At 50.2% G+C, this 7,626-nt stretch overlaps 2 non-coding genes across 2 annotated transcripts; both read right to left on the bottom strand.

Moving 5' to 3' along the window:
• Positions 1-1,513: 1,513 nt before the first annotated feature.
• On the bottom strand, positions 1,514-1,585 carry TRNAP-GGG (transfer RNA proline (anticodon GGG)). Its single transcript has one exon. It is a non-coding gene; the product is annotated as a tRNA-Pro (tRNA).
• Positions 1,586-2,802: 1,217 nt separating this feature from the next.
• On the bottom strand, positions 2,803-2,874 carry TRNAP-AGG (transfer RNA proline (anticodon AGG)). Its single transcript has one exon. It is a non-coding gene; the product is annotated as a tRNA-Pro (tRNA).
• Between the last annotated feature and the right edge of the window lie 4,752 nt (positions 2,875-7,626).

The raw sequence follows: 7,626 nt of genomic DNA on the forward strand, positions 1-7,626 counted from the left end.
GATGGCAGACAACCAAAGAATCCCGGGATTGCTATGGGGAGGCAGACGATGGCAAACTGCCCTAGAACGTCTCTTGCCTTGAAGACCCTCCAGAGTCACCATAAATGGACTGTGGCTTGACATCACTTTAAACTCACACCTCTGAATCAAAGGGGACAGGACTAGGTTATTTTTCTCCAGACAGTTGGCAACCCTACAGCTGATGCACGTGGCCTGTGTTTGGAGCCACTGTGCCCACGTTCAGCTGCTCAGATCAATACAATCACTGCTGGGAGTTCGTTAATGAGGCCCCAAGATGTATTGTCTGAAAAAGCACCAAGTCAAGGCTGCACGCACTAAAAAATTTAAATTCTGTATCCAGGCAATCCATATTCTGTGCCAAGAAAAGCTGGACTTCATGACCTCTATACATTATGCAAAGGGGGCGACGGCGTTGTTCCCCTTGTTTTGCATAATTTATTCTGCAGTTTTGTTGCTGTTTTGCATTCTGGCGCCGCTCATCCTGGGCAGGCGCATGGAGTTAAGTAGAATCACGGCAGTCTCGAGTTCAGCAGACATGGCCTGTGCCTTTTCAGGCACATCTTTTCAACCATGAGGGCTAGAACCTTTTTTTTGTGTTTATACAAAAGAATGTCAAGATTAGGGCTTTTTTTTTGAGCAGGAACGCACAGGAACACAGTCCCGCCTAGCTTGGCTTCAGGGGGTTTGGCCTAATATGCAAATGAGTTCCAACGGTGTGAAACAATGGTGCCATCAGGGGGTGTGGCCTAATATGCAAACGAGTTCCTGCTGAGCTTTCTCTACCCCAAAAAGCCCTGGTTGAGATCCTCAGGAAGACAAATGCTTTGGCTGAGTCAAGGCCTTTAAGACCAACGAAGTTTTATTCAGAATGTAAGCTTTCGTGTGTTCTAAGCACACTTCATCAGACGAGGAATCCGGTAAAGTGAGCAGAGCTACATATAGCTGGCAGGCAGTGGTTTAGAATGCAAAATGATACAAATTTAAGATCCAGCGACAGCGTGGTAAAATTAACAAATTGAGCAAACCTTTGAGCTTGAGAACATGAGCGCGAGAAACCAATGAAACGGTAACATGTCAAAATGTGAGAATGTCTGTTAATTACTCTGTTGTTATAACCAAGCCTGGGCCAAATGGAGGGCATTTCTTTCTCAGAAGATTGGGCCAGGGGGTCCAATTCCATGAGCCCCAAAAGAAGGTGCCCCTATCCATTATTTCCAATGGGGAAGGTATTTAAAAGGTGTGTGGTCCTTTTAAATGTGATTGCCAGAATTCCCTTCAGAGTTCAGTCATGCTTGCCAAACCTTTGCTCCTGGCTCCACCCCCAAAGTCTCCTGGCTCCACCCCCAAAGTCCCTAGATATGAACATATGAAGCTGCCTTATACTGAATCAGACACTTGGTCCATCAAAGTCAGTATTGTCTTCTCAGACTGGCAGCAGCTCTCCAGGGTCTCAAGCTGAGGTTTTTCACACCTATTTGCCTGGACCCTTTTTTGGAGATGCCAGGGATTGAACCTGGGACCTTCTGCTTCCCAAGCAGATGCTCTACCACTGAGCCACAGCCCCATTCATGGCTCTCCAGGGTCTCAAGCTGAGGTTTTTCACACCTATTTTCCTGGACCCTTTTTTGGAGATGCCAGGGATTGAACCTGGGACCTTCTGCTTCCCAAGCAGATGCTCTACCACTGAGCCACCGTCCCTCCCTTGACTTGATATTTCTTGACTTGGAATTGGCAACCCTAAGATGGATGCATGCATGCATGCCAGGGAATTGGTGTGGAATTTAAGAAGGGAAGTGATGATAGTGTTATGAAATGAATGGAACTTTAGCACAGGTTGCCCGCTTGTTTCCTAACAGCTGCATAGAAGGCCAACATTCAGCACATGCAGAAATCTCCATTGCTGTGCTTCTGGAAGAGGTTGAATTTCTGCCCTTTGAGCAGCTGCTAAACACACAGCAGCCCTCCCTGTGAGCGGAACAGGCTGCCATTCCCCGACTGGTGAGGAAACCTTTTCATTTGATTTGCTAGTGATTTGCTAATGGGATGCTTTCCGGCTAACGGGAAGGCTTAAAGGGACAAAGTGCTTTTCTCCAGGCCTGTTGGCAACTCTGGAGACACTGCGCTTTGCAAACTGGGTTCGCTGCCCAAAAGATGCCAGTTCCCAAAGCGAGTCGGTGACCTTCCCACGCCCTCGTAGCTTTCTGGTGGCATCTCCCCACCTGCGCCGCTGAAGCCGTTTAAGTGGAAACAATTGGCAGAGAGACGTGCTCACTCGCAGACCTCTGGGAAACAATATTATCCGAGCAGATCACATTTGCATCCAGGGCCGGATGCGGAGTTTTGCAAGGCATCCGATGCAATGCCAGCAGAGCCCTCCACCTCAAGTCACCTCTGATGAGAAGAATCCTTTGCAAAGTGGAAAGAGCGAGGTGGAGGAGGTTTGTGAATGGAGCCCACCTTGTATACAGCCGATGTTCTCTTTTGTTAACTTAGTAGGCTGCGAGGATTAAAGAATCTGAAGCAGGGCTGGATTAATGAGTAGGCACCAGGCTATAAAGGAAAGGTCCCCAGTATTAAGATTGCCGGAATTATGATAGCTGAGGAAAACATCAACAACCTCAGATGTGCAGATGACACCACTCTAATGAACATATGAAGCTGCCTTATACTGAATCAGAACCTCGGTCCATCAAAGTCAGTATTGTCTTCTCAGATTGGCAGCGGCTCTCCAGGGTCTCAAGCTGAGGTTTTTCACACCTATTTGCCTGGACCCTTTTTAGCTGGAGATGCCGGGGATTGAACCTGGGACCTTCTGCTTCCTAAGCAGATGCTCTACCACTGAGCCACAGCCCCATTCATGGCTCTCCAGGGTCTCAAGCTGAGGTTTTTCACACCTATTTGCCTGGACCCTTTTTAGCTGGAGATGCCGGGGATTGAACCTGGGACCTTCTGCTTCCCAAGCAGATGCTCTACCACTGAGCCACAGCCCCATTCATGGCTCTCCAGGGTCTCCAGCTGAGGTTTTTCACACCTATTTGCCTGGACCCTTTTTTGGAGATGCCGGGGATTGAACCTGGGACCTTCTGCTTCCCAAGCAGATGCTCTACCACTGAGCCACCGTCCCTCCCAATGGCAGGAACACCATTTCTTATACACAATATTTAGTCCACATACACACCAAGTTTGCCTCTCTCGGCCTCTCCCCCACAGCTTTGTCAGAGGGGCTTTTGAGAAGGTGTCAATTGTTAATGTTTGTTAATGTTTGCTCGCAGAATTTTTGTGTTATTCCAGAATCCTGAGATTGTGAGCCCCTCTGAGATTCTTCGGAGTGTAGGGCGGGATATAAATCCAATATCTTCATCTACCTCACAGGGTGTCTGTTGTGGGGGAGTGGAGGGCGGGATAGAAATCCAATATCTTCATCTTCTTCTTCAAATATTTTGCAACAGAGCAGATCATATCTGGATCAAAGCCTGCTTACAATAAGGATACCACCCACAATTCAACAGGAAGCTGGTATCTGGACTGGACGGGGTAATCGGAAGAGCCCTGGGGATATGCCATTGATCACAGAATAACAAAAGAGGGCCTAGAGTCTCGTTTGCACCAGATGCACGGAAGTAGTCTGAAAATGGAATTGTAGTGAATCGTCCTCTCAGTTCTGTTGTCATCAGAACATTCGATCCGGCAAGCGTAAAAGCAAATGCCTGCGGCTAGGAATTGTAAGGGAGTTTCAGTTCCGAGGGAGGGATCCCTGGTGCAAAAATGGAGCAAACACAGCCTGCTTAGATTAGGGTTGCCAGATCCGACTCAGGAAATATCTGGAGACTTGGGGGTGAAGCCGGGAGCAAGGTTGTGACAAGCGCAATTGGATTCTGAAGGGAGTTCTGGGCATCACATTGAAAGGGATTGTACTGCTCTTCAATGCCTTCCGTTCGTTGGAAATAATGGAGGATGGGGGCGCCTTCTTTGGGGGCTCATAGAATTGGCCCCCCTGGTCCAACCTGAAAATACTAAAAATTTAGTGCCTCTACCTCAAAAAACAGTCATCCCCCCCCCCCCCGAGCCCCAGATACCCACAGATCAATTCTCCATTATACCCCATGAGAATCTGTCTCCATAGGGAATAATGGAGTACCCAGCAGACATTTCCCTTCCCCCCCGGTTCTGCTTCCTGATGACCCTGAAGCGGGCCTCTAAACCAGGGGATCCCCTGCCCCCCCACCTACAGATTGGCAACCCTAGGAGAGGCACTATGCTGAAAATTTGGTGCCTCTACCTTAAAAAACAGCCTCCCCCCGGAGCCCCAGATATCCACAAATTGATTCTCCATGGGGACTGGTCTCCATAGGGCAGGGGTCCTCAAACTACGGCCCGCGGGCCAGATGCGGCCCGCTGAGGACGTTTATGCGGCCTGCCAGGTTATGGCAAAATCAGACTGGAAGTGACGTTCGACCTAAAGTCGCGTTAGCAACGCACACTTCCGGCACTGGGCTGAGGCGACGGAGACAGAGTGTGAGGTGATACCGAGGTGAGGTGAGTTCCCAGGCCGGGGTGTGTGGTGTGGGGAAGGGAGAGAGATGCAGAAGACGGAGAACTGACGGCCCGTGGCCTTGTACAGTAACGGCAGTCCGGCCCTCCAACAGTCTGAGGGACAGTGAACTGGCCCCCTATTTAAAAAGTTTGAGGACCCCTGCCATAGGGTATAATGAAGTGCCCAGCAGACATTCTGATGACCCTGAAGCAGAGGGAGGGCCTCCAAACCTGGGGATCTCCTGCCCCCATCTCGGGGTCTTTTCATTGTTTTTGCCCAACTGAGGATTGCCAATCCTTACCTGGATGAGTGCGGTGCTACAAGCAAGCTCATCCACCTTCATCTTGATCTACTTCGACGCTTCCCGGTAGTCCATTTCCTGAGTATTATAAAGCAGGGGTGACCAACGGTAGCTCTCCAGATGTTTTTTTGCCTACAACTCCCATCAGCCCCAGCCATTGGCCATGCTGGCCGGGGCTGATGGGAGTGGTAGGCAAAAAACATCTGGAGAGCTACCGTTGGCCACCCCTGTTATAAAGGAAAGGCCAAGAACACACGGCCTTCTAAAGGTCTTTGCAGGTCTTTGCAGCAGATTCGATGTCCTCAGACTCCCAAATACATGATGCTGGACAAGTTGGCCGTTTGTGATAAAAGAAGAAGATATTGGATTTATATCCCGCCCTCCACTCCGAATCTCAGAGCAGCTCACAATCTCCTTAATCTTCCTCCCCCACAACAGACACCCTGTGAGGTGGGTGGGGTTGAGAGGACTCTTACAGCAGCTGCCCTTTCAAGGGCAACTCCTGCGATAGCTATGGCTGACCTGAGGCCATTCCAGCAGGTGCAAGTGGAGGAGTGGGGAATCAAACCCGGTTCTCCCAGATAAGAGTCCACACACTTAACCACTACACCAAACTGGCTCTCTATTAGAGCTATGGCTGATCCAAGGCCATTCCAGCAGGTGCACGTGGAGGAGTGGGGAATCAAACCCGGTTCTCCCAGATAAGAGTCCGCACTCTTCACCACTACACCAAACTGGTGCAGCTAGGGTTACCAATCCCCAGGTGGGGGCAGGGGATCCCCCGGTTTGGAGACCCTCCCCCCGCTTCAGGGTCGTCAGAAAGCGGGGGGAAGGGAGGGAAATGTCTTCTGGGAACTCTATTATTCCCTATGGAGATTTATTCCCATAGAAAATCATGGAAAATTGATCCGTGGGTATCTGGGGCTCTCAGGGGGCTGTTTTTTGGGGTAGAGGCACCAAATTTTCAGTATAGCATCTGGTGCTTCTCCCCAAAATACCCCCCAAGTTTCAAAAAGATTGGACCAGGGGGTCCAATTCTATGAGCCCCAAAAGAAGGTGCCCCTATCCTTCATTATTTCCTATTGAAGGAAGGAATTGAAAAGGTGTGCCGTCCCTTTAAATGTAATGGCCAGAACTCCTTTTGGAGTTCAATTATGCTTGTCACAGCCTTGATCTTGGCTCCACCACTAATGTCTCCTGGCTGCACCCCCAAAGTCCCCAGATATTTCTTGAATTGGACTTGGCAACCCTAGGTGCAGCCCCGGTTCTCTGCAACTGTTCAGTGAGCTCGAAAGGCCCGCATCAGCAGCTCAGAGGAGACTCTGGCCCCCAAAGCAGGCTCAAGGTGGAAAGATCAGGTCCAAAAACAGAACAAGGAAACTCTGACATTGCCGAGCCTCTGGGGTGTCTCTGATTGCGGTTGGAGTTGGGCCAATGATTTTCCCCCCTTGTCTTTTCTTTTTTTGTCCATGTGCTGCAGGAAGGAAGGATCCCTTGGGAATGCTGGCTGGCTCTGTGGGGTGTGGGATGAAGGTCAGAGAGGGAGGGATGGGGAAGAGAGGATGGGGGTGTTGGCGCCTGCCTGGAACAGCCCTACGTCTGGCGCAGTGACTGTGCCGGATGAGTAAATAGTGGGGATATGAATAGGTGGGGTGAAGTCATCAGGCGGATGGGAGGAACAGCCAGAAGTAAAAAAATTTTTTGGTGCAATTGTGGGGGAAGACAGCCATAAATTATCCTCCGTTGATGGAGATGTTTTTTTGAGGAGGGGGAAGGAAGGGGGAGCGTGGGGGGTGGCAATGAGCCATTGTCTTCTCCAATGACCTTGGAGCGGGTGCTGGTACACCTCGTCTCCCCCCCACCCTGACTACCACCCCCTCTCCTGGTAAATTAGAACAGCTGTTCGAACAGCAGGTGATCTGCTCCCCCTTCCTCCCCCCAAAAGAGGAAAGCCCCCCTCACCGACAACATTGTTTGCTAAGACAGAGACCTCCTTTCTAAGGTGAGGGGGGCCACATCATGTGGCCTGCCAGCAAGGGAGGGGGGGGGGGAAGGAGGCAAATTTGCAAGAGAGAGACCAGAAATGCACTCATTTGGAAAAGAGGATCAAAAGGCAGCGATGGGGAAAACCAGCAGGTTACTTTTTGCTTTTATCATATCAAGCGACATAGCGGAAAGGTGAATTGGCTTTCAAGTTGAACGGGGAAGGGGAAAAAGTTAGGCAGAGTTGCTGTGTTGGGCTGAAGCAGTGGAGTGACGTTTGAGTCCAGTGGCGCCTTTATGAACAACAAAGTTTAATTCTGGGCATAAGAGGGGGGCGTTGTAGAAAAGGCCCAGCAGGAACTCATTTGCATATTAGGCCACACCCCCTGACGGCACCATTGGCTCACGCGGGGCTTTCTTTGTAGAAAAGGCCCAGCAGGAACTCATTTGCATATTAGGCCACACCCCATGACGGCACCATTGTTTCACACAGGGCTTTCTTTGTAGAAAGGGCCCAGCAGGAACTCATTTGCATATTAGGCCACACCCCATGACGGCACCATTGTTTCACACAGGGCTTTCGTTGTAGAAAAGGCCCAGCAGGAACTCATTTGCATATTAGGCCACACACCCCGACGTCGCCATTGTTTCACACAGGGCTTTTGTTGTAGGAAAGGCCAAGCAGGAACTCATTTGCATATTAGGCCACACCCCTGACAGCGCCATTGTTTCACACAGGGCTTTCTTTGTAGAAAAGGCCCAGCAGGAACTCATTTGCATATTAGGC

This window comes from Heteronotia binoei, chromosome 15 (assembly GCF_032191835.1).
Source record: "Heteronotia binoei isolate CCM8104 ecotype False Entrance Well chromosome 15, APGP_CSIRO_Hbin_v1, whole genome shotgun sequence".
Taxonomy (NCBI): domain Eukaryota; kingdom Metazoa; phylum Chordata; class Lepidosauria; order Squamata; family Gekkonidae; genus Heteronotia; species Heteronotia binoei.